The 27,706-nt window shown below is 35.8% G+C and overlaps 1 protein-coding gene across 14 annotated transcripts in view; it reads left to right on the forward strand.

Annotated features, from left to right (window-relative positions):
- LOC6049317 (calcium-binding protein E63-1) overlaps window positions 1–27,706 on the forward strand; it is a 199,168-nt gene that overhangs the window by 151,900 nt on the left and 19,562 nt on the right. The gene's annotated exons all lie outside the window — the stretch shown is intronic.

Raw genomic sequence — 27,706 nt, forward strand, 5'->3', positions numbered from 1 at the left:
GAGGGCCTTCCCTATGACCAAAAAAACCATTTTGTGTCATTGGTCCACCCATACAAGTCTGTTCATACAAAAATGGTACGAATATCAGGACTTTGAAGTAATTTTCTGATCGATTTTGTGTCTTCGACAAAGTTCTAGGTATTGATGAGGATACGGAAAAATACCTATTTTTAAAATAGACCTTTTTTGCAAAACTTTAATTTATTTTGCCTTTCTTACAAAAGAAAGGTTTAAGGTTTGCTTTTGGAAAAACGCTTTTCTCAGAAATCTAAAAAAAGTCGTGCACGGCGGAGAGTCGTCCCAGGAAATAATGCTATTACTAATTTGAAGGTTTGGATGCGAACTTTCGATTGAATTTTGGCCCGAAACCCGGAACTCAAAGCCTGATTTTGGAGAGCTCTTTTTCTGAAATACTTGGGCGATGTCTGTAACCGCTCGTAAAACTAACAATTTTTATATTTCAGATTTGTAGCCGTGGGGTCGGAGACGAGCATTCTATTTTTCGATTCACAATTTTCGACCAGTAAATGTGGTCGAAGCCATTTTTAGAGGTATTTTTTTAACTATTTTACAGATAACACTATCAAATTAAATGAATTCAGTTTCAAGCAAAAAATCACTCGAAAACATGCGCCATAAACTGCTTGGGACCAAAATTTGAAGCTTTCCAAAAATTATTTCCAGAAATATAGCCATATTAGAGTTTTTCGTCTTATTGTTACCCTATTTTTCCCATTAAATTTTTGGTTTTATACAGAATCATATACTGAACATCAAATTCAAAGTCCCGGCTCGTTCTCGCTCGAAAGATCGACAAGTCGTCATATCAAAGCATAAACGCCAGCACATTTACGCTTGCGCGTTTTACGCTGCGCGTGAAAGTGTTCTTTCTGGCTTCTCATAATAGATCGACAAAGCGCAATATCGATACATTGTTTTTAAATTATTCATAGACTAACATTAAAGACTGAGTACTCTTTTTTTCTAATAATGTCAATCCAATATGTTTTTCTTAGTTAAATATAATTATCTTTCAACCCATAAAGTACCTCTGAAATTAAAAAAAATGGCATTCGAGGTTTATCTAATCTAATCTAATCTAATCAGACCCTAGCGCAGCCAATCTTTCGAAAGGATCCTGGAGAGTGGCTTAGGTTAGATGACGCCTAGCACTCTTCTTGTCATTTATTAACATTTGTAGTGCGCCATTGCATTGAAATGCATTGAGACATCACAAGCGTTAAAGCGGCCAGGCCTACTGCGTAAAGCCGTATCGCAAAATGACTCGTAATTGGGTTGAGTGTTCGAACAACAACACAAATCTGAATCGACAGGGGAGGAAGAAGCGTGGGGACACACCACCATACGCTCCGAGATTTGGTTGTATTCGTTGGGAGCACCATGCTAAGAAGGTTTGGTACTCCGGGACCCTCTGGGATGGGACATTGTATTTCCACGAATGTCCTGGACACTATTTGCCGTGGTTATAGCGTCACAACTCGCTCTCTGTAACAGTATTCCTAATTCCAGTCCAAGTTCACCAAGTCGTCATGGCCTAGTAGTTAGCATTTTTGCTTACCAACCCAAAGGACGGGGGATCGAACCCCGCCTCGAGCGACTTTGATTTTTCGTTCATATTCATTGTTTCTAATTTCTGTGTTCTAATCTTTCTCGTTGGGAGCAGATGAGCATCAAACCCAGAAAAAAAATAAAATAAAATAAAAATAAAAAAAATGGCATTCGAGGTTTAGCCTAAAAAGATTCGAAGCTTTAGGTCAAATTCTCACTGGGCACTGGAGTTTCATAATTTTGTAAAAAAAAGACCAGGGGTGGTGGATTTAAAATTAGGTTTATAATTATTATTTTTTTATTGTTTCAGAGACGTTTTACTAATATTTTTTTTTGTAAATAGACGTTTTTGTCATTTTTTTACTTTAGTTTTAATGTAGAATTAAATTTGCAATCGAAAAGCACTGTTAAAAACCTACTGGTTTCTAAAAGCAATCTAATTGACTAAAAAAATTAGTAACATCAATTATTTTGGTAAAATAGTAAAAAAAATGGAATTCCAGAATAAATTTTAATTTATATGATTGTTTTCAGTAAATAGTCGAAAACAAATAAATGGTTTAAAAATTATGTATCCTTTCTTAAAAATCTCTCAACAGGCCAAGGTCTTCGGTGCAGCATCCGTTTTTGCGTCATGCTGATTTTCTCTTCTAGTCCCAAAGACATATGGAGCGGAAGGAAATTCGCTTCGTTAGCGCCTTGCCTCGCCTTGCAAGGATGTACGTGTTGCCATAGGCAAACGAGGTTAAAGCTCAAGCAAGAAATAAAAAAAGCAAGATAAAGTGTCCACACCCCTCACTTGAGAGAGAGGGCCCGTAACCCGTTTAGTGTTGGTCTAGTGCCTCAGTACACTCGTACTTACTCTTTAGTGAGAAAAATACAAAATTTTGCAAAAAAATAAAATAAAATAAAAATGCTTTAAATATTAAAAATGCCCTTTAATAACATTTTTCAAAAGTGAAAATTCACCAAATTGTAAAATTTTGGACATTCAAGAGCGTCCAGCCTCATCTGGTTAGACACAATCTGTTGCCGGATTTATGGAGTTTGCGATGTCGTCCGGGTCAAACATAATCGTTTTTAAGGCATGCTATAGTCCCCAAAGACACACTTCCCTTGTGGCTGCTTGTGGAAGAAACGATTTCAAATGGCCACTGTTGCTTCCATCGTAATGTTAGAAACTCTCAACGTGCAGTCAAGTTATAGCCTTTAAGAATTCATTGATACAAGTTCTTTTACAAACCCGAATTTCATGCACATCGATCAAGTCCAAAACGACATTTCCGACATGTCTCGACCGGACGTTTTTCGAACATTATAATCCACTGACTGGCAAAATTCAGTTCCGATTCGCCTTTACAAGCACCGTTCTCCAAGTCCAAGTCGTTCGATTCGCGAACCCCCATTCAGTCGATCCTGCTGCTTCATCGTTTACAATACACTCAACGTGACAGGACAATTTCTTTCCGTGTCGTTCCAAACTTGGTTCCTTGCACTGGGCTGGCACATGAATTGGTTCGCCGACAACATGTCAGCGAGACACCGGCGGCGGTGGATTAGGGTGTAACAAAACCATTCAATTTTGCGGGCATTTCTTGAAATGAACTTGCGCTTGACTTAAACTTGCTGCTACTACAAATTTGATTGGGGTAGATTCATGCCCTGAAATGGCCATAAAATCGACTGGTTATGTTACAACCTACAGTTCCGTATACCAAACAAAGTTCGTAAATTCAAAATACGTTTCAATATGACTTGCAGAAAATTGCAACCAGTCACGTCGGAGCATCTTTTCGATTTTACTTTTCCTTGGCAAGCGCTGACTCAAAATGAAGCGATAGTGATACAGAGATTCGCTTGCATCGGCGATCTTTGCAGCAGCCAACGTGAAGGCGCAAGCTCGGCTAGATGCTGCTCAATGAGGCGGAAACTGGCGTGATACGGTTGATTGATTGCATTAGTTTTGCTACGCGCGAGGACATTAAATCAAATGGAGATGGAGTTTTACCGTAACAAGAATTTCCAACTTAAAAAAAAACATAATATTTTCCTGTATTTTTCCTGGGTAAAAAATAATAGCCTGAATTGTTCCTAAAGCATGCTCATCAAGCGTATTTACGAATCCCCTCATTTTTTCCAAAACCCCACAAACAAAGCGGGAAGCTTTTAATGCACTTCTTGAGTTACGCCACACGATGAAACCAGATTATAAAACAAACCCGAAGGGGTGGTGAAATGGATTGGAAGTAATCGGATTTGACGCAGCGGAAATGGAACCATCGACGACTACGGCGGAGAGGATTTGTTTGACCCGGACTCGGAGACACCAGTTCAGCTCCAGGCTCTTGTAAAGGAAGTGTGTATATTGGAGTAATGCAATATGCAGAGCTGATGCAATTATGATGATTGGCAGAGAAAACAAACCTCGCTCAGTGTAAGAATAAAAGCCAGATAAGCTTCCGATTTCTTAATTTCTTTTTTTACATTTTCCAAAATTAAAAAAAAAATATCCTTTCTACATATTGAGCTTGAGCATGGTTAAGGCTACCAACTTTTGCTGAGCAAAAATCCGTATCCGAGTTCCGCCCGTAGCCAACACAAGCTGTCAACTTCGGCGCCAGCACAAAAGAACAGCTGTTCACTGTAAAAAAAAGTACAAAAACTGCAGGCATAAAATGGAAATAAAGCTGAGTCTCGGCCCGAAACTTCAAACACGAACAAAAGCAGCGAACCGAAGATTGGCAATGACGTTTTGGAATTTTGACAGTTTGGAACGCATGAATTACCCCATTATCGGTTTCCCGCATGGGTGATGTGGAAATTGTTGCACATGGCTGATGTTGGGAATTTTGCAACTTATTTTAATTTATGCTAAATTTCAAAATTTAAACACGAATCTACAGCGAATAGATGTGAAAATTAAAGATACACTAAAGGTACGATGATTTGATGTGCATTCTTGATCAGAATCTCGATAAAAGAGGTTGAATTGAAAAATAATAATAAAATAAATTCTGGTCTAGAATTTAACGAAATTTTGTCTGTTTTGTGAGACTTAATGTTATTGCACAATTGTTATAGATTTTTTACAAAAAAGAAAAAAAACATCGGTACGTCCACAAACAATCCCACCCAGTCGCGACGTTCTAGCAAGATTCTAGCAGAATTCTTAGAGAGCTGGATATTCTTAGAGCATTCTAGCAGAAATGTTCCACCGTCTAGCAGGATTCTGACAGAACCAGCTCTGCTAGAATATTTCGTGACTAGGCATGTTTGTAAACAAACGACGCCATATTGCCAATGTTGTTCGGTAGCTCATATCAGGCCATCGCCGGGGCCCTGAAATAAAGTAATTAGTGTTTTTATGTAAAATTCTACCTAAATTCTGTGAGGTGATTTTTATCAATTTATTTGCAAAATAAACTACAAAAGTTGGGATTATTAAGCACACATCGGGCCGATGACCTCATTTAAAGTTGTACTTTTATCACATGAAACGTTTAACTTAACTACTGTGTAATTTGACTTTTACTACAGTAATTCTTATAACAAAAATTGATTTAATAATTAAAGAAATATTTTTGTCTTCACTGTGCGCAGTTTGCGCGCGTTATCAATCTCAATCACCCAAGATGGCGGCCTTTAGCATCCCCCTGGGGTAGATCTTTCTTGGAAATCTTAGATCTCATTTTCAATGGTACGAAAACAACAATACGGTGAGTATCTTTCTTAATTTAAAGGTCAAAACTTTTCCTTCAAATTATCACACAAAATACACTCTTTAAAAATATTTTTCTTGGCCCGTATTTCGGCAACCAAAGAATGTAACAAAATTGTTCAAAAAAGGAAGCAGTAATGAATTTTCTCAACCATTCGATTTATAAGAGATTAAATACAATTGATTTTTTTTATTGAAAAAAGCTACAACTTGAAAAAAGTAGGGTAGGGTAGTCATCAATGAGACACTTTTGGTTTTCAACTTTCAACGATTTTTCTATTTTTTTCATCAGCATGTTTTAATGAGCTTTTTGTTTCATTTTCTTTCTTTTAGTGTGTTCTAACATTGAACAAAATTTGAGATCGATCCGACATCTACAGCCAGAGTTATTCAACTGTCTCATTGTAGACGCACTTGGCAGGAACAATGAGACAGCTGGGGAACAATGAGACACTCTACGAAAATCAATTTTTTTCTAGTAAAACATCATGTTTTTGTATTGTTCCTTTGCAGGTGACTTGCCTTAACATTTTTAAGCAATTTTGCCAACATGAAACTTTAATTAACAAAAGTTATACTAAAAAGTATTTAAATTTTGTAAAATTCATATATTTATACCAAATAACTTTGTATGTTTGGTTAAATGAAGTTAAAACTCTGTAAATATGCCAAAAATCACTTCCAATTCATGTTTTGAAAGATTTACATGGATTTTGAAAAGTTTAATGAAGAAAAATCAAAGTGTCTCATTGTTACCCATGGGCAGAAATGAGTGGGGAACAATGAGACAGCCACTGATTCTGGGTATATACTAAATTTTGGTCAAACCTAATGAAAGGACATTGTAGCCCAACTCAATCCCTATGGAACGTCGAAAGAAATTTGAAGAAATATTAGTTTTGGTGTAAATGGCAGCCTACGAGCGAAAACGTATTTTTTGTCCATAATTTACTTTTACACCCCAGAATCAAACATTTATGAATAACTTTTCAAGGGAGCGTCCTTAACCAAAGCCACTATTATAGCAGACGTGTATCCAGTAGATACACCTTTCCCCCAAATATGAGCCCGATTGGTTGAAACTACGACTTGTGAGAGCCATTTTATCATTGTTCCCCGTGTCTCATTGATGACTACTCTACCCTACTATTAAATAGCATTTTTAAGTCTGTAATCAAAACAGATTTTTAAAATCTTTCAAATGTATATTTAGGGCAGTTTCAAAAACCTATGTTTCCAAAACAAATCAACCGTCATCAGAAATTTCCATTGTAATTCCCGAATAAAAATTAAAAAAAACCGTTATTTAATCCACCTTTAGGTGGTTGGTGCCGTCCTCGCGTTCATAAAGTGAATACACTACACAGCCTCAAAAAAGTGTATAAATAACAGTTTTTTTTATCAAAATATCTGAGATCAGGCCTAAAGTACATACTTATAACTTTTGATAGGGTTGTCAGTTTTTTAATATTTTGGGCTTGTTGGAAAGTTCTTTTGATTACCTATCCAACGATGGGTCGCATGATAGATCCGTACAACTTTTTCATCAAAATATTTAAGATCCGGCCTCAAAAAAGTGTATAAATAAAACTTAAGTGCTCATAACTTTCGATGGCATTACAAAAACCACCCTTTTTACAATCTTCCGAAGTTTAGCTAAAACCGTTTTTGCCTTTCTTACTAAAGAAAGGTATAGGTTTTACTTTTAGGCTGGACGTCATTTTCATCTTCGTAAATAAGACGATACAGCATGAATATTAATCTGAAAAATCGCCAAAAAAATCATACTGCGTTGATTTTTGACGCTCTATCGATTCATCTTGACAAAACTCGTCTATCTCCAACCCTCGAATTTTAAGAAAATAAATTCCGTGGAGATCGAGTGATGTTCGTATGTGGTAAAATTTTGCCAAATATTGTGTCACGTCGTTCTCAGCTCTCAGCCCTGAATCCGATTTTAATTCTTCTGAATGCAGATGAAAGCTAGTGTGCTGAACCTGGGCGAGTTGCCGCTCAAATTTCGAAATATCCATCTGTTTTCGAGACTTTTCAACAAAATACACAGTTTTCATATGAAAATATGGTCAAAATTTTTCATTTTCATATCTTTTATTTATCTCAAAAATTGCATTTTTCGAGCTCTACAACCTCCCAAATTTTCATCCAGATTCATAATATGGTTCTGGAGTTAGAGCCGTTTGATTAACCTACCATAAGAAAAAAAAACCCTAAAAAAGGTAAAAACCCACCTGGTGACCTTCGCCAACATTTTTCGTTTCTAATTTTATCTGAAAATTCTTCCTACATTCATAGTACAGACCATGAGTGAGCATCTGAAACAAATTTGACATCGATCGGCAATCCCGAACAACTTATAGAACGATTTACTTTTTGCCTTTCTTACTAAAGAAAGGTATAGGTAATAATAGCATCATTGGTGCGCTGGAAGTGGGGACGTGAAGTCGTGATTAATCAGGTTAATTTTTTGGTGTGCTTTTGTGTCGCTGTTCGTATGAGGTTAGTGCATAATTTGTAAAGGGAGCGCGTGGTCGTAAAAAGTATTCGGAGTGAAAAGTGATTTTTTTTTGTGTGCCTTTTGTCGTGAATTGTGTGTGTTTCTTGCTAGTAATAATAATATCAGTCCTTCCTATATCATCGTTGATCGGAAGGCACGGCGTCGGGTGGATTGTGCTTAAATTTTTCGAATAAGGTTTTATTTTTTTGCTGTGAAAAAGCCATTTCTATATAATGATTGAAAGACGCACTGGCAATTTGGATAGTCGAGTTAATAGTGGAGCGAAATAACTGTGTGTGAGTGATTTTGTGTGTTAACCAGAAAGACCTTCCCATAGCATCGTTGCTCGGAAGGCTCGCCGACGGGTCTGTTATGAAAGTCCTCCCCATTGCGTCGTAGCTCGGGAGGCATCGAAAAGCCAATACCTTATCCTACTAACCAAAAAAAAATTTATCACGTGATGCTTGAAGGAGATGCTGTGGATTCAAGGGTCTCATGCGGTATCAACAAGTATATAGCGAAAAACTATGTGCTTGATGAGTCTGCAACTTCAACTATCGGACTAACATTCCTCCCTTTCGTTGAACTGCAGGCTTCTTGGGAGGGCGCCGGTATTGACTAATAAAGTGGAGATCTTCAGAGGTTAAACAGTGAACGGATGGTTGGCTCCCACTGATCATTTTTGATTCATTGTTTAACTTCAGCTGATCTGTCAATAACGGAGTAGCAGCTCATTGGCAGTCAACCATGCTCATGCTCATGCTCATGCTCATGCTTACTAAAGAAAGGTATAGGTTTTACTTTAAGGCTGGACGTCATTTCCATCTTCGTAAATATGTCGATTCAGCATGAATATTTATCGGAAAAACTGGCGCAAGAATGCTGACGCATATATGTTTTGGCTCGACTTATACTCGTTTGTAGTAGCTTATCTACCGATGTTTCCTTCAACATGTAAGATATCGTAGCTTTTCGGTTTCTTTTTCTCTGTCCGTTTTTTACATAACTGTCCAATGTTTATGCAAAAACTTTTGTGACTTAGGACATTCATCCCGCTACAAACAATTTGTTTCTCGTGTGCTCCTAAAATCGCCTTTAAGTAGGCTTCATTTTGTCGTGATTTCGTAAGTTTATTTAACAGAGTTCATTGGATTCCAAGCTTTCTAAGCTTCTAAGCTTTCTATTGTTTTCAAAGTTTTCAATGTTCGCAACGCCAATGGCTATCTACCTAAGGTTCTCGCGGTTGAGTGTGTAGTGGTGCGGTTGTTAAAATAGCTATCTCTGACTCTCTCACTTTCGTAGATGCTGAATGGCAAGCTTCCCACTGTGCGGTTAACTCGGTTTTGCTTTGCGCCTGCTTTGTTCGGTTTTTGGGCTCGTACCAAAACTAGAAAACCAAAACCGCAGTGTGCGTCGTCACTGGCGCATGGGAAGCTTGCCATGCTTGCGTTTGTCATAAACGCTTGTTTAATTAAAAATTTATAAGATTAAAAATATTATTTTGGTCAAAACTGCGTTTTCAATTTCTTTTGGAAAACACATCATTAATAATACCTTGCTTTCATCATAAGATTTTTTGTATCAAGTCGATGCTATGAATTGAAAGAAGTTAAATTCTTTAGTAAGAAAGGCTCTATCTCACCCCTAATGGGATTAAATCGGGTTTTTAGCATAACTTTTGAAGTACTTTTCTAAATTTCATAATATTAACTAGAACTTTTGGAACCCCAAGACGGATCGAATGAGACCAAAACAGTCAAAATCGGTTCAGTCCGGAGATAATCGTGTGCATATTTTTCGGTGCACGAACTTACAGACATACACACGCACAGACATTTGTTCAGAATTTGATTCTGAGTCGTTAGGTATACGTGAAGGTGGGTCTACGAGGTCGAATAAAGAAATTCATTTTTCGAGTGATTTTATAGCCTTTCCTCATTGAGGTGAGGAAGACAAAAATTATGGGAGATATGTTTGTAGAAAAGAAAAGTCAATGAAAATTTTATTTACAAAAGTAATAATATCTCCAAATTTATTGGCCTTTTCAGTAGATAGCTTATTTTATTCAATAAGGCTTAAAAGAAATACAGGGTTAAACATTTTATTTTAAAGCCTAATTAAAAAAACTGATTTGAAGAAAAGTACATGGGCGTTGCGTGGCCTATTTAGTACTGATGGCGTACTCACAATTCCGAAAAACGTATTTTTCATCGACAAAATACAAAAATAGTTTCAAGCGTTCTGCAATTTTTCGTTACTCAAATGTATTTTTTTATGGATTATGTCATTTTAATGTACTTTTCGAATCTGCAATAAAAAATAACCAGCAATGTTAGAAAAAAAACACAAAATTTTTAAAATAAGATGTTTTGTTCTAGATGAAAAACGACTCAAAAACTACATTAAATTTCGCATAAATCTACAAGTTCAATTTTTTTAACAGGTAACGAAAACTTGCAGAACTTTTGAAACTATTTTTGTATTGTTTTCGATGAGAACTGCGTTTTTTGGAATTAAGAGTACGCCATCAAATCGGGAGTCCAATTTTACATAAAAGTCTCTTTGACACCAAATTTCCTTATCATAACCATTTGAGGTAATTTTTTTTTTCGAATGTGCAAGAATGGAAGGGGTCGTACCGCCCCTCTGTAACAAAATATCGAAAAATGAAGCACGGATTCGTGATCAGGGACGAAAATGACCTCTTAGGACAAAGTTTACGCAAATCGAAGAGGGGTCGGGGCAACTTTTGTCCCGATTTCGTGTGAGTTGGCGAATAATTACTCAATTGAAAAATATGAAAACCTCTACAATATGGCTACGGATTTTCACAACTGAAGGTTTTGTACTTCGTTATCTCTTGAAATAATCACTAAATAAATTTCACACGCTCGATTTTATCCCCGAACCGTCGCCCCAACCATATCGTGGCCAAGGGATATTAATTAAATCAAATCAATTTGTATAATTGTTCACCGGGAAGAATGATTCAATTTTCCGTTCTCACCAGTGACGATGGCTTCGCTCATTAGTAATGACCGGTGGTGGTGTGGTGGTGGCCACTTGTGCCACAGGAAGCTCTCCAACCGGGAATCCAATGAAGCGTGCGAACCTCCTCCTCCTCCCCCCGAATGGGATTGCTTTCATTCCGATTCCATTTTATTCACCTCATTCTGTCTGGTGCTTAATTTCCTTCTGCCGGTTTATTTTAATTGAATGCGGCGAACTGCTCACAGTGCGTTCTTCCGAGATCAGAACCCCAATCGAGCCTTGAACGGGGAGCTTTTCCTAAGAGTTTTATTTTCCTTTCGCCGCTCAAAAGATGCAAATAAGTTTCACAGTCGAAAACATTTTAAGTCGTCTTACGATGGGGGAGCTTTTTGGGCTTTTTGGGTAAATCCTTAACCTTTTCCAAGTCTCGATTTGCTAGTTTTTGGATTTAAACGATCGAAACGTGAAAATTGGTTCCATAAATTGAACGCCGAACCGCTGAGCCCCACAAGCGACGAAAATTAATTGGAAACAAAATTCAATTAAACCAAATTGAAATCCAGCACCGGTCGACCTTGCAGGGTGAAGCACTACAAAGTTTTGTCGAAAACGTGTGTTGCTTTGAATGAACCCTTTTAGCGGAAATTCGTTATTATTGAGACGAGGGGCAAATATCGTGTCCTTGAGCGAATTATTGGAAAAAGTAGAACGCTACCTCATCTTGCAAGGCGCACATTAAATGTATCCACCGTCTTTGATATCACAGAACGATTCGATTCCAAAAACGCTGAATTTCATATTTCGCATTTTGATTTATTTGCTTGCCACTCCGATTTGCGGAAAGGATCCCATAATTTCGCCAGGGATTCGATTAGAAGCTGAATGTAGCTTCTGAATAATGAGTTGGTACACAAAGCGAAGAATTATGACTCCCATGTTTGCTGAAGCGATAATAATTGTTGATTTAGATTTTTTGAGGAGAAACCACTGCACTATGGGCCATCTCCATACAAACAGGCGGCCAAATTATTTTTTTTGCTTTTTAAATGTTTTTTCATACAAATTTGGGTAATTGTATGGTATTGAAATGATATACGTCGATTTTTATGAGTTTTCATGTTTTTCAATAGTTGATTGTTTATAATAAATAGTCTTTTCATACATTTGCAAGTTGAAAAGAATTGCGTATATATTGTATTGCAAGTTTATATTATTTAATTATGGATAAGCTAATACATCCCTTTAAGGACACAACCCCTCCTTCCTTTTTCTTTCGCCCCCCCCCCCTCCCCTCCATCCCTTCAAAAACAATTGTTAAGCGTAATAAATTCATTTTAAGTCAAATATTTATTATTTACTGCTGTGTGTTTCTTTTTGTGAGTCCATGCCATATAACTTGAGACCCCCACCCTTACGGGCATAAATTTCGAAAATTTTAATTGTTTAATCAAATAACAGAAAAATTGATTTCATTCAAAATATTAATTATGAAGTAAAACGATAAAATACAAACTATATTCTTACTAATCCTAATGTTCTTGTTCATGAAAATTCATTTGATTATAGAGTTTGTGACAGCTTCAGGATATGTTAAAGGTACTTTTTATGACGTTTTGTATTAACCAACATAGAACTTAAATGTGGATCAGTTTCATGGATTGATCGCAGAAAATCATCATGCTAAGTCAATATTTTGCTGAATACTTTTTTCGGTATCAAACTGAGATTCTCCAGTTTCGCTTGAGAAACTTCGGTACGAATACCTTATTTTGACTACGGTACTCAATTTTAAATGTAGGCAACAGAAAATTCCAATAAAGTCATTTCGAACTTCTTGAAACCAGGTATTTATTTTTGAAGCGACGATGCCCACGAAGTAGGTAGCAAAGCAAGTGAAATAAACGGGCGCATATGTAGATTGCAGCAAATTTTGATAAAACGTAAATGTTCAAAATGGCATATCTCCGAAAACGCAAAAAATCGCAGGCTGGAAATTTCAGCAATGTTAGATTATGATCCAATCTTTCAAGTGATCTTCATGTTTAGCATCGGTTAGCAAAAAAAGTACTCGATTAACAAACACAAAAAAATAAGTTTTGTCAAAAAAATGCTTCAGTTATTCGATGAAAACTTCAGTTTTTAGTTTGGAAACAACATTTTATCTATTAATAGTTTCAAAGCTTATCTCATTACCTTTCCAACGATGTATAATTGTCCTAATAAAATATTTAAAATGGCTGAGCTATGTTAAAATTAAACAATCAGCCTTTTTATGAAAAACACTAGATTTTTACTCCATTTTTTGACTTTCAGCTTGCGTATCTCCGTAATGAACAAACTTAGAGATTTGAAAATTTGGATTTTTCTTAGTTAGAATGTTTACTTTCGAGAAAAAATACCAAAAAATATTTGGAGAAGGTTACTTTTTTGAAACTTGGCCACCCAATGTACCATAGTGCACTGTAATGACGAATAGCGAGAAACAAGCATACTATGGCCAAATTAGATATGATATTGAAATATTCAAAAACCTATATCTTGAGAAGGAATTTTCTGATAGATTTGGTGTCTTGAGCAAAGTTGTAGGTGTTGGTTAGGACAGACCAGAAAAACAAATTGACGCTTTCAAAAAAAATCAACCCATTTTTTAAACTAACATTTGTCACTAAAAGTTGAAACCTTAAACCCATATTTTTTAGATCATCGTTATTTTTTTTATATGATTCAGGGGATCAAAAAGGCATCTTCTTCAAGCCATGGTATTAACATTTTAATGAAAAAAGAATATTAAAATGCATGTTACACCTGCCCAGTTGTATTGCAATCATTAGTTTTCAAAATATCTAAGTATTGTAGAACTTTTTTTTCAGCCGAAAAAAAAACCTTTTGCATTACTTTGTAATGGAATTACACAAAAATACAAAATAATTTTGATCGATCTCAGACATTTTTAATATGATTTTAAACGCAAGAAAATACATTTCAATTTGTTTTCAGTTTATAATACTTCGATTTCCATTAAAATTTGGTTTTTGAAAAATATATTTTTTGCCCCTTGATTTTTCGGACCGACTTTGAAAAATATTTGCAACAGCCCAATTAAAAAAAAACAATTTGTGCCGCTGCAAATATTTTTCAAAGTTTATGTCATCCCTTCAATATTGGCTCGAAAAATCAGAGGGCAAAAAACAAATTTTAAGAAACTTCAAAATTTTAATGAAATTAGACGTGCAACTTAAGATGCATTTTCCTGCGTTGATAATCTTCCATTTCATGTTCGATTTTGAGAAAAAAAACTATCAATTTTTCGATTTTTGAATAATAGTGCTTATATATAACCATCTATGAAAATATTTTATTTTCAAATAGCTGAGAAAATATCCCAAAAAGCTTTCCAAGCGTCATCCAGACAGCCCTCAATTTTCAAAAGCAGATATCTCTGAAACTAATAGTCCGAGCTTCTATGTAAAAATTGAATCATTAGTGAAAAACGTATTTAAAAAAATGGAATCATGACAAACATTTCAAATTCGCGTAATATTCATTTCTTGATTTTTAAATAAGCTAAATATTTTATCATTGCAAAAGCTGACGTCGATGTCTACCCATTTTTATATTTAAAAATATTCCATTATTCTTTCAACTAATCGCTATTTAATTTCAGAGTAAATACGACTTTAAAAAATAGTTGAAAGCTACTGGCTTTTACTTTCATTCAACACATGTTTTATTTTATTTTGTATTTTGATTGGGGTCATCCATTAACCACGCATATCAAGGGACCATCCATAAACCACGTGGACACTTTAGGGGGGGGGGGGGTATGGCGATTATCCACGATCCATAGAAAAAAGATTTTGTTTGTATGGACAATTGTCCACGAAGGGGGGGGGGGGTTACAGATTCCCAAAAAGTGTCCACGTGGTTTATGGATGGTCCCCAAGCATATTTTTAGATTGTCAAACTTAAAGTTAAAGTTTTAAATAATTGGACCAAGGACTTAATGACTTTCAATAAAATATGTTGATAATTTGTTTTTTCAACGAAATCGCGAAAAGTTGCCCGTTTATTGATATCCTGTGACGGACGATCGGTACGACCCCTTCCATTTTTGACCATGCGAAAAAATAGGTGTTTTTCAATAATTTGCAGCCTGAAACGGTGATAAGATAGAATTTTGGTGTCAAAGGGACTTTTATGTAAAATTAGATGCCCGATTTGATGGCGTACTCAGAATTCCGAAAAAAAACGTATTTCTCGTCGAAAAAAACACTGAAAAAGTTTTAAAAATTCTCCCATTTTCCGTTACTTGACTGTAAAAAAATTGTTATTTTATTCTTTTATGTACTTTTGGAATCTTTCCCAGAAGGGTCATTTTTTCACTAAATGACATGTTCCAAAAATTTGTACAGTCGAGTAACGGAAAATGGGAGAATTTTTAAAAAAATTTTAGTGTTTTTTTCGATGAAAAATACGTTTTTTCGGAATTCTGAGTACGCCATCAAATCGGGCGTCTAATTTTACATAAAAGTCCCTTTGACACCAAATTTCTATCTCATCACCATTTCAGGCTGCAAATTATTGAAAGACACCTCTTTTTTCGCATGTTCAAAAATGAAAGGGGTCGTACCGAGAAATCAAAAAACGGACTTCGGATTCGTGATCAGGGGGTTACCCCCTTAGGACAAAGTTTCACGCAAATCGAAGAGGGGTCGGGGCAACTGCTGTGTGAGTTGTCGAAGAATTACCCACCTACAAATTTGTCGCTTTTTTGATTTTTTTTATTCATAACTTTTTTTATTAGGTCCTTTTAGGTGCTACGACCAGGTTAGGACCGAGGATCAGTTTAAAAATAAATAAAAAAAACTCATTACACTCCATACTTGGAGATCATGTAACTGACGAGGGTTACTTGGTCCAAGCGGGTCTTGCAGGTTTTGAACGTGCCGATGTACCTGTAGAAAATGCCCCACAGCTCAGTAGAACTGTAGAGCACCTCCCCGGCTTCCTCTTTCGTGGCTCCACCGTCTCGGGAGCTTCCTTGGCTGCTTCCAGCGGGTCGAGGGCGATCCTTTGATTTTCCGTCCGGGAGTGTGCCCGGCAACGGAGGGAACTCCGCCGGCGTGAACGCCTGAACTGCTGGACTCTGCTTCTCCGCCTTCCTTGCCGGCGATTTCGGTTTCGACGCCTGCTGACGCTTCCAGATGAAGTCCGCACGCTTGGGGCAGCTGCGGTCCGTGGCTTCGTGAGCTCCTGAGCAGTTGGCACACCGCTTCGACTCTGCTTTTTGGACTTTGCACTCGTCCGTCTTGTGGGAACCCCCACAGATGTTGCACCTCCCCTTGAGGTGACAGTTCCTGGTTCAGCTGCAAGCAGTTCCTGCACTGGGTCACGTTCGGCCGCTTGTTCCGGTAGGCCTCCCACCGGATGATAGTGCTTGCCACAACTTTCATTGCAGAGAGCTTCTTCAGATTGGTGTATCCCTTAGGGAAGACCACAATGTCAGTGTTTCGTCCACGGTGAACTTTTCCTTCCGCTTGATGACATGCACCTCCAGCGCGTCCAGCTTGAGATCTCTCTTTAGCAGGTACTTGACCTCGTCCGGTTTCAGTTCATCAGGTAAACCACGAAGAACCACCCGATGATTTCGTTCGCTCCGTCGTTCGTGGGTGTAGAATTCCACTTTCTTCCTCTTGAGGAGCTCCTGCAACTTGTAAAAATCTTTGACAGAGAAGCAGGTCACCTTCCAAATCGGGTTAGTTTGTAAATCGGATCGAAACCAAATTTACAACTTTCCACTATCGCCACGAGCTTTTAAAAATCCGTGGTGTTCTTCACCACCAAAGGTGGTTGCTTTTGTTTACTTGCCGACAGGCCGGGTGCTGGAACCGCGTCTCCTCCTCCTGCTGGGCTGGCGGCATTGTTGTTATTTTTGTTTTCGACTAGCGGGCTGAACTTGTTGTTGTTGAGCAGATTCTGCTCCACTTTTCCTTCTCCGACGACAGCTCCGGTGGCCTCAGGGGACTTCTTCCGCTTCCGATTTCCGTGGATGAGTTGAAAGTCATCCGTCTCGGAGGTCTCTTCCACCTCCATCTGTCAAACAACTCGAGGCACGCAACGTTGCCTTTAGCGCGCACGTCACAACACGTCTGCTCTGATCAAGCTATCGGGGATGAATGTCGCTTTTTTGATGATACTCAGAATTTCTGAGTCAGAAAACATAATTTTTCCTGTTTGTTTTTCTATATGAGGCTATATCTCAACAACCAAAGATCCAATCTTCAATGTTTTTTATGCAAATATTATTGAATATTCCGATCCTTTCGAGTTTTTAAGAAGGTCAAGCTAAATTATGACTTCTACAGGAAATAAGTTCAGTTTTTGTTAGAAAAATTAAAAGTTAAAATTTACGAAATTTACCACATCGCAATTAATCGCAATAATTGAAATGCTCAATTTTTATTCCATCGTTCAAACACCCCATGAAAAGCGCGTGCCACGTTCGACTTGGAATCTCCGACTTCTTACCTCTACAACCAACCCATATCGTTATTAGGTCAGCATGCAACCCCATAGCCCGAGGAGCTGAAGCAGAATTAATCAACGAATCTTGAGAGGGCGAAAAATCCGCGTTGATAAGCGCCGATTGAGCGTGAAAGCGTGAGAAAAATAAAACATTCCAAAATTATTCATTGATAGCATTTCCTCACGAGGGGATGGGGTTATGTCGGGGTTTATGAGTTAACCCTTGGGGTTCTAGGCACTGTGAATTTGTGATATTTTCATTGTTTGAAATTTTAGTGCGATTTTGAATAACCATTTTAGCACTTTCCCGAATATTTTTCTGAATATTTTTCAACGTTAATACAGATGTAAGCTTGTGAAAACATAAATCAATTGATCATATTTTTTTTTCTATATTTTTAATGCAACTTGCATTCCCGCTCAAGGCAAACAGACCAGAAATGTGAGCGCGCGCGGAAAAGCGCCAATAAATCTCGCGCCATCGTTGGGATTTATCGCATGCCTTTCATTTTTTATTACTATTCGATCCAATCACGCGGGCCATTCCACGGCTTGGCTCATTTTTATGGGAAAACGCACCCGGAGAAGAATTACCGGGTTTTTTTTTTGCCCCGGAGCAGCTCACAAAAAGCCGGGAATAATGTCCCGATGCATAAATTACACCGTGGAAATTCCGTTTTGGGAGCATTTTTCCGGAGTTGCCCGAGCAGACGGAAATAACTTGGGAAGGTCAGTTTTTGATATTGTGAGAATATCGAAATACGTTATTGGGATGATCGGATTAGTTGTTAAAATAACAAAAATCAATAACAAAGATTTGTTCGAAGAATAACTTAAACTGTTATTATGTTGTTATTGCAATAACAAACCAATAACACAGAAGGAATCATGAAGGAATAACAAGATTTGTTATTTTGTGCGGAGAGGTGGAGCACCATAATAACAAAAAATGTTATTGAACTGGTATGTCTCCATAACAAAAAAAGTTATTGTTTTGGTTTATTTGTAATTTGCAAATAAACCTGCAGTTGCCATAACTCCTCTGTACTAGTCAGGGCTGCAGAGTCGGGTACCTCCAAGCGACTTTGAATCCATACTTGAAGACAACTCCGACTCTGGATGCAGGATATGACGTCAACGACGACTTCAGCTCTCCAAAAATACCCGACTTCAGAGATTCCGACTCCAAGTAAAAGTTGCTGAAAATTTGCTGAATCCGATGCAGTCTCTGAGGTCTCACTCCAGTTCGAACTTCAACGTCAGCTCCGACTTCCTGAAAATAATAACAGTTTTTGTTATTCACACTTCAAAATTCTCAATAAATAAATCAATTCCGTTAGGGAATATAACAAAATAAAAAAAAATGAACTCTCAAAAGTTAATTTTATCGGATTAATTTTAGCTTGAAACTCCATTTCATGGTGAAATAAATGACCCCGATGAAATTGGTCAAAATTATTTCATAGTTGTAGCCAATTTTGGCAAAGTCCCTTAGGGGGTATATCAAATAATTAGAAAAATCAACTTTTAAAATTTCAACTTTTTAGAATAATTTTAGCTTAAGGACCCCATTTCATGTCCAAAATAATGACCCCGACGAAATAGCCCATAGTTCTAGCCAATTTTAGCAAAGTCCCTTAGGGAATATATCAAATAATTCAAAAAATCAACTTTTAAAATTTCATTTTTTTTTAAATAATTTTAGCTTAAGGACCCCATTTCATGGCCAAAATAATGACCCTGACGAAATTGGTCAAAATTATCCCATAGTTCTAACCATTTTAAACAAAGTCATTAAAGGGGTATATCAAAAAATTAAAAAAATCAACTTTTTAGAATATTTTAGCTTAAGGACCCCATTTCATGGCCAAAATAATGCCCCCGACGAAATAGCCCATAGTTCTAGCCAATTTTAGCAAAGTCCCTTAGGGAATATATCAAATAATTCAAAAAATCAACTTTTAAAATTTCATTTTTTTTTAAATAATTTTAGCTTAAGGACCCCATTTCATGGCCAAAATAATGACCCTGACGAAATTGGTCAAAATTATCCCATAGTTCTAACCATTTTAAACAAAGTCATTAAAGGGGTATATCAAATAATTAAAAAAAATCAACTTTCAAAATTTCAACTTTTTAGAATAATTTTTGCTTAAGGACCCCATTTCATGGCCAAAATAATGACCCTGACGAAATTGGTCAAAATTATCCCATAGTTCTAACCATTTTAAACAAAGTCCTTTAAGGGGTATATCAAATAATTTAAAAAATCAACTTTCAAAATTTCAAATTTTTAGAATAATTTTAGCTAAAGGACCCTATTTCATGGCCAAAATAATGACCCCGACGAAATTGGTCAAAATTATTCTATAGTTCTAACCATTTTAAACAAAGTCCTTTAGGGGGTATATCAAATAATTAGAAAAATCAACTTTTAAAATTTCCACTTTTTAGAATAATTTGAGCTTAAGGACCACATTTCATGGCCAAAATAATGACCCCGACGAAATTGGTCATAATTATCCCATAGTTCTAGCCAATTTTAGCAAAGTCCCTTAGGGAGTATATCAAATAATCTAAAAAAATCAACTTTTAAAATTTCAACTTTTTAAAATAATTTTAGCTAAAGGACCACATTTCATGGCCAAAATAATGACCCCGACGAAATTGGTCATAATTATCCCATAGTTCTAGCCAATTTTAGCAAAGTCCCTTAGGGAGTATATCAAATAATCTAAAAAAATCAACTTTTAAAATTTCAACTTTTTAAAATAATTTTAGCTAAAGGACCCCATTTCATGGCTAAAATAATGACCCCGACGAAATTAGATAAAATTATCCCAAAGATCTAAACATATTTAACAAAAGAAAAAATAATAACAGATTGTGTTATGGACACTTAGAAACTTTTCCATTTGTGCGATTTATGGTAATTTTATTTCTAAGTCAGTATACCGAACGAATAACAAATTTTGTTATTAGGAGATTTTTTGAAATGTATAACATTTCCTCTTATTAGCGTGTTATTAAACATTTTCAATATAATATCACTTCAATACCAAATTTTGTTATTTTATCAGAAACTGTTATTATTTGTTCTTCTATATGTTGAACTTCAGGATAAAATAATAACACTTTTTGTTATTTTAACAGGATTTGTTATTGAAATATTATTGATTTTGTTATTACCGTCTGCTCGGGTGATGGTATAGTTTGGTGGCAGAGGACACAGTTTTAAAAAAATGACAGAGAAATAATTTATTTTGCTGTTTTAAATTACAAACTTTCCGTTTGTTTACTTTAATTAATTCAATTTTTAAATTGATTCAAATTTCACAAAAGCTCAAAAGCACACCACAAAAGCCCGCCGCAGCTTAATTGCCCCTCTAATTGTACCCAATTTCAAAGTTTAACATTATCTCGGTGAAAAGTTGTCTACAATTGGTCGCTGGCTTTCCTCCGTTTCGTGTCACTCTGTTTTCTGTCTCTTATTTTGGCACCCCCCCTCAGAAAAGTCTAACGAACTCCTTCTCCCCAACAAACCCCAGCCACCCAGAGGCAGGCGAAAGTTAATTAGATATCGCTTCAAGTTTGGTCTGTTTTCTTTTTTTCGGCCATCTTTGGGGTGCTGATGTCTTGTCAGCTTTATCATACACCCCCATCACCAAGAATGCCTTCTGGAGGGGAGGGATGGCATGAGGGGTTGAACTTAATTACATTTTCTTGGACTAGACGAAATGAAATGAAATGAAAAATAAACACAGGGACAGTTTTGGTGCGAGGTCCTGTGCAAACGGGCACAATAAACAGGGAGCTTAAATTCTTAGATTAGATGAATGGTGCTGGTGGTGATGACCGTCACTGCCAGGAGCGAAAAACATCGTGGCCTCGTGAAGGTCACTTTATTAGAGGTGGACAAAAAAAAGAGTGAGCCGCTCAAAGAGCCGATTCATGAAAAGAGCAGATTAACCATGGTTCACAAGAAAAGAACCACGGTTCTTTTTGAAACGCCGATCTTTTAAAAGAACCGTTCCAAGATTATCAGATTTCTAAACTTTTGCCTTTTATTTTAATTCCAAAATATAATTTAATGAATTACCAATGAATTGTAGTACCGTCAGTGGGGGTGACTATGGGTCAAAAAACGAAACACCTCTCGAATTTTCTTAATAACAAAAACAATTTAAATAACATCGAAAATCATTCTACGTAGATTTGTTCTTACATAGTTTACTAACATTTTCCCAAAATATGGTGGATTTTGATGAACACTACCTTAAATGCCAATAGTTTGAAAATTGCCCCAACCTCACCCCTTAGAGGGGGTGACATTGGGTCAAATGAAACTAAAATGATGCTCAAATACAACGATATGGTAAAAACAAGTCATCCAACAGCGTTTCTTGTTCGAGGGAATCGTATTGACACGCTACAATGTTTGAAGTGGAGATTTTCAAACATTTGGGTAGTTTTCGAGCAATTCTAACAAAAATATTAGAAAAATGATTTTTCGAGAGGTCATTTTTGACCAAAAACGTAGGGTATATGACCCTATTTTGGACCTAGTACCTATTTTGGACCTATTTTTATTAATCGAGTTAGTTCAGGCTTTTAAAGTACGAATTCACTGAATCCAACCAACAGAAAGTGTAGGCAGGATCGTTTTGTATCTTACCTCTTCCAAAAATGTTAACATTTTTGATTATTTCCGCCTCTTCAGCCACTTTTTCCAACGCCATTCGAACTTCCTTTCATTTTCCTAGCACATCGATTAGGTCCAAAAATTCCGGCCTCGTTGCTTATCAGATTTGGCTCGCGACACCTTGATGATTTTTTCTGTTTTGCACTGACACCAAGCAATTTCGTCCGGTTTCCGAGCAATGTAACTGTTGCTTATTTAATTCTTTCTTGTTTTCCGTCACTAAACTATTGATATAACTATTCTATTATCGAAAAAAACTCATTTCAAAATATATTTTCAAATCAGCCGCGTTGGATCAGTTTTGGAGCTACTTTGCCGTCGGTTCAAGGCTATCACCAACACATGCATAACAAGGTGTTGCCAGTTTTGTTTATCAATTTATTTCGATATTTCATTGAAATTGATTGATTTTTTTAACTTAATATTTTGAATTGAATTTCTTTACTGTAATTATTTGAATGAAATCTAAGCTTTAAAAGCAAATGATTAACAGAAACAATGAAAATATGTTTTTAAACGATAAAAATGCAAATTGATGCTAGAGATTTAGATGATTGTTAGGACCGATTGCAAAGTATCCCAAAATTTAAACTGATGTTGATTTATTTTTGTCTTAACATCATTATCACCAATTTAGCCGCATATATTTTTAATTTTGCTTCAAAAATGCAAACTGGCTACCCTGTTGGAATTGAAGGAAACGATTGAAAAACCTAAAGGGTCTAGTTCATTAAATCGTCAGCTGTCACCGTGACAGGAGCTGTCAACATCGTTTACGAGTGGTTTTGAAAAAGTCGTATGAATTAAATTAAAAAAATCTTGAGTTAGTTTAAAAAGATCCTAAGCGCTAGTTGTAAACAAATCAATTTTTCGATTTGTTCTCGATCAATTTACGAATTATAAATAAAAATGCTTTGAATTATCATCTGCACGTCTTTTAAATGCTCTTTACTGGAAAACAAACAAAATTTGGTTTGGTTCAGAAAAAAAATCAAATATATGTCGGAGATCGTGTTGGCTTTTAAGACGTATTGCAAACTAATCAGAGAAATATACATATGGAAAATATATTTTTTGTAAGTTTTATCTGATTTTTGCATATTTATCTATATATAATTTTTAAAAATATAGGTATAACGATTTTTTTTTTCGCCATTGGCAGCGTTGGTTTATAATAAATTACATTTTTAAATTTTACCGTGTCAATCATGTTAGAAACACAATTAAACCAGCTAGAAAAATAAAAATCTTCGAAAAAAATAGGCATAAGAGGTTAATGCGATGTCAACATTATTATGATTTGAGACATATAGCCGGGGTGACTTTGATAGGTTTGATATTTTTCCGCAAAATGAAGAGTAAAAATTGAATACGTACGGAATGGTATGGAATCATACTGACCGTGGTAGAGAAGTGCTCAAAGTACCTCATAAAGATCTTTTCATGAAATTTTGAAAAGTTTAAAAAGTCAGTTAACTATAACCACAGACAACAGACGTTTGGGCTCGATTCTTCCCTTGTGTAAATCATTGTTACAGATTTTTAGTTGTGGCAATCCGTTTGTGGCGCTGCAGTCGCTTTGCCCTGACACATTGCCCGCTGTCAAAATATCGCTTTCCGCCTACTTTCATTTTGTTGGTTTTCAACGTTTGTAATCGTTTGTTCTGGTTCTGGTGTTTGAGGATCGCTTACACTAGAAATCCGGTGGGGGAATCTGACGCGCCGGGGAGAACATTCAAGATTCAGGCCTTTGGTATGGCGACGAGGGTTCGCCGGAAGTGGCGTCACTTGAAGGTGGGGTGGGTTTCGAGGGCGTTGAAGATGTTGATGCCTTGGAGGTGAGCGTTGAAATGATCGTGGTAGCTGGTTTGTCGGTTCCGGAGATAATCTTCGGAATGCGGTGGTTTGGGGCCAAAGGTTTACGGGGTTGGCCGTGATAATAGCTCTTGCTGACGGCGCCGATGACATCCAGACTTTACCGTGTCATACCTTGCTGTTTTTCCTTCTTCGACAGTTCCGGATTGTTTCGTTTCTGGTTCCGGATCTTTTATCCTCCAAGAAACGCTTGCCCATCCTCCCGATTTCCACCGGGTCTCCTCCTTATTTTCGCTCACCTCTGTTGGTTTTGTTTATAAACACAACCAGCAAAAATTGACAGCCTCAAGCGCGGCCTTGGTTGCTGTGTTAAAAACCATCAGATTAGACTATTTTTAATATTGATAATTAAATGAAAAAAAATCCATGTGCTCGTAAATCGTGTTAATTGATAATTAAAGTAGATTTACTATAGCATAAAAACACAATCTTTACCTTTTTATTTCTTTTCTCGAAAAATTTAAATAATATATTTTTAAACATTTTTGGGTGATGCATTTTCAAACACACCTTCTCAGAAAACCATCATGGCTGCTTTAGAGAGTGGCAATAGGCTAACAGATGGCGCTAGTAGATTAGCAGGATGCGGCAGCCATGTTTTTACACACGATTTTCAAAATATTTTGTTCTAGCCGCTACGTCTGTTGTCTGTGCTATAACTAAGAAAATGTTGATAAATAGCATTATTTTCATCTTCTCAACGTGTCATGATTTTTTCAATGAACATGATTTTGAATCGTAAAACGGAATGCATTTTCGGATTCTTCGGACAATCTTCTACCAGGAAAAGGTAAAATAAGTAATATAAATATTATTAAATTTTATTTGTTTTTGAAACATAATTTAAAAAAATCTCATAATTTAAAGGCATTTCCAGTAAAACAAATTTCATATAAAATGTGAAAACTTTTGATTCATTCTTTAAATTCAGTTATACATGTAATATAAATCCATAATTTAATAAACAAAACTAGTTTCAACGAATTTCAGGCAAAGTTCTAAATTTTTAACAATATTACCTAAAATTTATATGTATTATATTAAAAAGCTTATAAACATAATTAACTAAGTATTGACATAAATGATTTTCTTAAAAATTATATCAGCAACCTAAGTGATGGTAAGTTCGAAGTAAAAATAATGTGAAAACCTCAAATCTGCTTTTAACAAGACAAACTATGACTATCAAAGGCACCCTGGTATTCAAACAAAGATTTTTTGAAATATTACATTGTTTTTAAAGTGCAACATGTAGTTAATCTTTTTGTCAAGCAACTGTAAAGTTTAACATGACAGATGAGAAAGTTTCACACCAAGTTACAAGCTATAATCTCCCTTTAAAATTTCTTGATTGTTTAATAATATTTGAACATAAGCTCTGCGTAAAATTTAGAACCTTTTTTCATTGTAACTTGTTATGTATCTGTGTCATTCATTTAATGTTAAGATAAGGTGTTTTTATTGCGAGTAATAACGGGTTGTCTTTTATGTTCTAATGCTTGAACAATTAGGTCGTAAGAATATGCAAATTGTAAATAGGACAGAGACCTTCTAAAGATGCGTGAGTTTCCATTCAATATGATTAAAACACGTTTTCAAATTCAAATCCATTGTTTCATCATAATTGTTTAATTTCTGAAATAAATATTTTCCAAATTATAATCGTGGATAGGCCCTTTGGTTTATCAAACCGAGTTTTTGTAAGTGTGCGTGTTGCCGCCGCACGCCGCAATTCGAGTTGTCCAAATTTAAACCAATCAGAGTGTGGGTCCAAAATAGGTTCAGCGATGTCTCCAAAATACATTCAATAAGTCCAAAAAGCATCCAAAAAATGTTTTACTTGAAATGCTTATTACAATGGAATGGTTAAATTATTTTAAATTTTCAATAGTACACTTTGTTAAGCATAAATTAAGGCACAAAACAATCCTGAAACGAGCCAAATTAGTTAGACCGTTCCTGAGAACTATGCGAAATATGTTGACGCTTTGCATAGTAGGTCCAAAATAGGGCCATATACCCTACCACAACTTTAGACATCTGCCAAAATAACAGGATTTGTTCTAGGAACCAGATTTTTTCAGCGAAGTCATCTTAAGATGTCCCCTACACAACCTCTTTAACAGAATTCAGTTTCATTGAGAATAACCTGAAAAATGGTAAAATCCGTGAAAAATCACTTTGACCCAATCTCACCCCCCAGACCCAATGTCACCCCCACTGACGGTATTATATTTGTTTTTGAGGATTGAAATTGTCGTTTCAAACATTTCAATGCTTATAAATAAATGCCTTATAAGTAAAAGTTATCTTACTTGTACTTTTTCAAGTACCTTAGGCTAAAAAACTGCAAGTTAGGGAAGGGCTATTTCCCAACATGGTGAAAGCTGAATCGACATATTCAATTGGCAGTCTATTGTAACTTTTTCATCAATTTACATAGAAAGACACTAAATTGCATTTTTACCAATATTTGAACACCATTTTAAAGTTTCCAAACCCATATTTCAGTTTTCTTTAAATAACTCCGAAAGTAAATTTGAATGATTTCATAAAACACAAAAAAACATTTAAGTATAACCCAAATATAAATTTGAGCCTTTCAAAAATGTCTAACATGGAAAATTTCTCCAAAATACTACTTAATAGCCCAAAAGATCGTCAATAAATAAAAAAAAAATCTTAGTTTGGCATTTCTAAACTTCACTTATAAAATCAGAATGTAAAAATGAGTTCGCAGTATATTATATCTTAATAAAATATAAGCATATGTTTGATTCTATCAGAAATAAACGCAATTTCGTAAAACTAAAAGCAACATTCTTGAAAATACTAGACTGCTGCCGAAATTTTCAGCACTAAAATGGATGCTTAATAGTTGAACTTTTCAGCATATGTTTTAAAAAGTAATAGTTTTCAACATTTGTTTTTATTTAAACGATTAATTGACAAAATACATGAAAATTTGACTAATAATTCCATTTAAAGGGTGTTTTACGGAATTTGCAAAAAATGTTGTATGGACCTCGCTGCCAAGCTTGTTTTTTTCTGCACACGCCGTATTTATCCAACTCGGTGAACCTCGTTGAATAAATGTACGACTCGTCTTGTTGCATAATAGTAGTTTATGCAACAAGTTGCAAGAAGAAGATTTTTTCAGCACGAGTCGTACATTTATCCAACGAGGTTCACCGAGTTGGATAAATACGACAAGTGCTGAAAAAAATCAAGATTTGCAACGAGTTCTATACTAGTAGTTTATGCAACAAGTTGCAAAAAGAGGATTTTTTCAGCACGAGTCGTACATTTATCCAACGAGGTTCACCGAGTTGGATAAATACGAAGAGTGCTGAAAAAATCAAGTTTTGCAACGAGTTCCATACAACATTTTTTGCAATTCCGAAAAACACCCATTGAGTGAAATTTTATGTCAAATTTTCATGCATTTTGTCAATAAATCGTTTGAATCAAGAAAATGTTGAAAGTGTTACTTTGAAACAAGTGCTGAAAAGTTCAACTTTTCAGCACCCATTTCAGTGCTGAAAAGTAGAACTTTTCAGCATTTATTTTGAAAAGTGTTGCTATTCGATTCTGTTATTTTTGGTACAGAAAAGTAGGCTATTTCGTCGTTCAAGAATGACAGGAAAAGTAAATAGTTTCACGACGGAATTGCAAAAAACATTTTTTGCAATTCAAAAAAAAACCTTTTGAATGTAATTGTAGGTCAAATGTCCATGTATTAAGTCAATCCACCGTTTAAATCAAAACAATGTTGAAAAGTATTACTTTTCAAAACAAGTGCTGAAAAGTT

The sequence above is a fragment of the Culex quinquefasciatus genome, chromosome 3 (assembly GCF_015732765.1).
Source record: "Culex quinquefasciatus strain JHB chromosome 3, VPISU_Cqui_1.0_pri_paternal, whole genome shotgun sequence".
NCBI classification, from domain to species: Eukaryota; Metazoa; Arthropoda; class Insecta; order Diptera; family Culicidae; genus Culex; species Culex quinquefasciatus.